Source organism: Mesocricetus auratus, unplaced genomic scaffold (genome assembly GCF_017639785.1).
Source record: "Mesocricetus auratus isolate SY011 unplaced genomic scaffold, BCM_Maur_2.0 Super-Scaffold_100009, whole genome shotgun sequence".
Taxonomy (NCBI): Eukaryota; Metazoa; Chordata; class Mammalia; order Rodentia; family Cricetidae; genus Mesocricetus; species Mesocricetus auratus.
The window spans coordinates 47,051,196-47,055,975 of NW_024429193.1; positions in this window are offsets into that span (position 1 = coordinate 47,051,196).

Sequence of the window (4,780 nt, forward strand, 5' to 3'; positions counted from 1 at the left end):
GTAGAAAGTAAGCAGGCTTCTAATTAATGTGTTCGCTAATGAGACTCCCCCGATGGGTGTTTAACCACAATGCATGAATTAGGTGTTTATTCCTAACATATGTTCAAGTTATCAAATTGGATAGTTGGAGCTTTGCTTTATCATTCATTGCCTTCAAAAACTCTAAAATAAAAATACTGGTAACTCCAGCTTTTATGGTCTGCACACATTCCCTGTCTTTCATGCCTGGTATCCCCAGAGCCTATGTGACACATCTGTTATCCTTAGTGCTTCATAAAAGATAACTTTGGAACCACCTGTGAGCTACTATTCTTAGCACCCAACCATTAAATCAGACCCAAAGACACAGAAACATGTAAACCCACTGGAAGTGAGATGGAGAGAAAGCCAGAGAAGAAAGTGCCAAGCAGTTTAGAAGGTTGATCATCCCTTGGTACTAAAAAGTGTCTCTATGTTCCCATTAAGTAAACAGTTGGAATCATTTGATCATAAAATCTTGAAGTAGGGGAGTTCGTGACTTTCCCATAGTACAAACATAACAAAACAAAACAAAAAATTTCTTCTTTAGTAGAGTTTAGGGGATATAAATACTCTAAGAAATGTTTTTCAGCATGAGTGGTTGGAAATATCTATGATCAAACATCAAGGAAAAGATCTTTCCTCCATTTCTAGGCCTCCAGGTTCATGTGATAAATATTTATTGCACATTCACCAACTATTCAGCAGAGAAGGAAGCAAGCATATCTGAATGCTGTTAGTTCATCCAGCCCTATGTTGGGCCTCCTATAAACTGCTAAGTGTTTTGTAGCAATGCAGGAGATAGGTGTGTGTTTGACACTTGCTTTACAGGTTTCACAGAGTCATAAACAAGTCTCTGCACACTGATGAAGTTGGTTCATGCTGTCTTTTACTATGCTCCACCTGGAATCACCTAGTTAGAAGAATGAAGGAAAAGAAGAGGCAGTAGAAAAAATACCATTCTTCATTTTTTGTGAAAACAAATGACCTGTTATTTTTATTCCAATCTAAGTAAAGGAGGAATTTCATCTTTGTTGTTCTTCTTCACAAAATGTAATCCTGGTGTTTCTGTTTTGCCAAATGTCAAAAATGTCTTTCTACTACTGAGCTAAAGCTTTTCCCACATTTCCCCTGGGACAAACATCCATTAGTCACTCAGAGCACTGGGCAAAGGATGGTGTCTAAGTTTGGGTTTCTTTTTATTTATTTATTTATTTTTAAGTTTAAATTTAGATTAGAGACAAGGTTGCTTCACAAGTCAGTTCCAGGTCCCTCTCCCTTTCCCTCCCCTCTTCCCGTGCCCTCCCGCCAACCCCCCCATTATCCCCTCATTTCCCCAGGGAGGGTAAGGCCCTCCATGGGGGTGTCCATAGTCTGTCATTTCATCCAGGGCAGGGCCTAGACCCTCCCCCAAGAGTTCAGGATGAGAGTGCATCTCAAATTGTTGGATGGGAGCCAAAGTCCATGTGTATATTTGGGATGAATACTGATCTACTGCCCAAGGCTCAATAGATTAACTAGGCCTCCTCACTGACACCCTCATTCAGGGGGGTCTTGATGAGTCCCATGCTGGATTCCCAGGCACCAGCCTGGGATTCAAGAGTTAACCATTGTCAGGTCAACTGTTTCTGGGGTTGAACCAGCCCAGTCTTAATCCCTTTGGTCATTAGTCTGTTACTGGCTTTTTTGAGTTCAGCTCAGCCCTGGGAGTCTTCCTCTTCTTCCATCAGCCACTGAATGAAGGTTCTGTTTCCCAGACTCTCTGGCCATGGGATTGTACGCTGGCACTCTCCAGATATATGTCTAAAATCCATATATGAGAAAGTACATGCCATGTTTCTCTTTTTGTGACTGAGTTACCTCACTCAGGATGGTTTCTTCTAGTGTCATCCATTTGCCTGCAAATCTCAGGATTCCATTGTTTTTTTTTTTCTGCTGAATAGTACTCCATTGTGTAAATGTACCACATTTTCTCTATCCACTCTTCAGTTGAGGGGCATATAGGTTACTTCCAAGTTCTGGCTATTACAAATAATGCTGCTATGAACATAGTGGAACAGACATCCTTGTTGTATGAATGGGCATCTTTTGGATATATGCCTAAAAGTGTAGTTGCTGGGTCTTGTGGTAGGTTTATTCCCATTTTTCTGAGGAATCTCCATACTGATTTCCAAAGTGGCTAGACAAGTTGGCACTCCCATCAGCAATGGAGGAGTGTTCCCCTTTTACCACATCCTCTCCAGCATAAATTGTCTTTGGTGTTTTTGATTTTAGCCATTCTGACAGGAGTGACATGGTATCTCAGAGTTGTTTTGATTTGCATTTCCCGGATGGCTAAGGATGTTGAGCACTTTCTCAAGTGCCTCTCAGCCATTTTAGACTCCTCTATTGTAAATTCTCTATTTAGTTCTGCAGCCCACTTTTTAATTGGATCCTTTGGTGTTTTGGAGACTTGCTTCTTGAGTTCTTTGTAAATTTTGGAGATCAACCCTCTGTCAGATGTGGGGTTAGTGAATATTTTCCCATTCTGTGGGCTGCCTTTTTGTCTTGCTGACTGTGTCCTTTGCCTTAGAGAAGCTTCTCAATTTCAGGAGGTCCCATTTATTAATTGTGGATCTCACTGTCTGTGCTACTGGTGTTATGTTCAGGAAGCTGTCTCCTGTACCAATTCATTCAAGGGTACGACTCACTTTCTCTTCTAAGAGGTTCAGTGTGGCTGGATTTATGTTGAGGTCTTTGATCCATTTGGACTTAAGTTTTGTGCATGGTGATAAACATGGATCAATCTGCATTCTTCTACATGCCAGCCTCCAGTTATGCCAGAACCATTTGTTGAAGATGCTTTCTTTATTCCATTGTATATTTTTAGCTTCTTTGTCAAAGATCAGATGTTCATACGTGTGTGGGTTAATATCAGGGTTTTAAATTCAATTCCATTGGTCTACCTGTCTATTTTTGTGCCAATACCAAGCTGTTTTCAGGACTATAGCTCTATAATAGAGCTTGAAGTCAGGATGATGATGCCTCCGGACGTTGCCTTGTTGAACAGGGTTGTTTTGGGTACCCTGGGTCTTTTGTTTTTCCATACAAAGTTGATTATTGTTCTTTCAAGGTCTGTGAAGAATTGTGCTGGAATTTTAATGGGGATTGCATTGAATCTGTAGATTGCTTTCGGCAGGATTGCCATTTTTACTACATTGATCCTACCTATCCAAGAGCATGGGAGATCTTTCCATTTTCTGAGGGCTTCTTTAATTTTTTTCTTTAAAGATTCAAAGTTCTAGCGATACAGGTCTTTCACTTGTTTGGTTATTGTTACCCCAAGCTACTTTATGTTGTTTGTGGCAATTGTAAAGGGTGATGTTTCTCTGATTCCTTTCTCAGCCCTTTTATCATCTGTATATAGTAGGGCTACTGATTTCCTTGAGTTGATCTTGTAGCCTGCCACTTTGTTGAAGGTGTTAATCAGCTGTACGAGTTCCCTGGTAGAGTTCTTTGGGTCATTGATGTAAACTATCATATCATCTGCAAACAGTGAAAGTTTGACCTCTTCCTTCCCAATTTGTATCCCCTTGGTCCCCTTTTATTGTCATATGGCAATGGCTAGAACTTCAAGTACAATGTTGAATAGATATGGAGAGAGTGGACAGCCTTGTTTTGTTCCTGATTTTAGAGGTATTGCATTGAGTTTCTGTCCATTTAGTTTGATGTTGGCTGTTGGTTTACTGTATATAGCTTTTATTAGGTATAAGTATGTTCCTGTTATCCCAGATCTCTCCAAGACCTTTATCATGAAGGGGTGTTGGATTTTGTCAAAGGCTTTTTCAGTATCTAGTGAGATGATCATGTGATTTTTGTTTTCAGCTTGTTTATATGGTGGATTACGTTGATGGATTTCTGTATGTTGAACCATACTTGATCGTGGTGAATGATTGTTTTGATGTGTTCTTGGATCCAATTTGCCAGTATTTTATTGAGTATTTTTGCATCAATGTTCATGAGGGATATTGGTCTGAAGTTCTCTTTCTTAGTTGTGTCTTTATGTGATTTGGTGATCAAGGTTATTGAAGCCTCATAGAAAGAGTTTGGCAAAGACCCTTCTGCTTCTATTGCGTGGAATACTTTGAGAAGAATTGGTATAAGCTGTTCTTTGAATTTCTGGTACTGAGGCCATCAGGACCTGGGCTTTTTTTGGTTGGGAGGCTTTTGATGACTACTTCTATTTCCATAGGTGTTATAGGTCTATTTAAATTGATTATCTGTTCTTGATTTAATTTTGGCAAGTGATAGCTATCCAGGAAGTCATCCATTTCCTTTAAATTTTCAAATTTTGTGGAGTACAGATTTTCAAAGTATGACCTGATGATTCTCTGAATTTCCTCAGAGTCCGTTGTTATTTCCCCCTTTTCACTTCTGATTTTGTTAATTTGCATGTTCACTCTCTGCTGTTTGGTAAGTTTGGTAAGTTGGGACAACGGTTTGTCTATCTTGTTGAGTTTCTCAAAGAACCAACTCTTCGTTGCATTGATTCTTTGTATTGTTTTCCTAGTTTCTACTTTATTGATTTCAGCCCTCAATTTGATTATTTCATGGCGTCTACTCCTCCTGGGGGAGTTTGCTTCTTTGTGTTCTAGAGCTTTCAGCTATGCTGTTAATTCTCTAGTATAACTATTCTCCAGTTTCTTCATGTGGGCACTTAGTGCTATGAACTTCCCCCGTAGCATTGCTTTCAAAGTGTCCCATAGGTTTGGGTATGTTATGT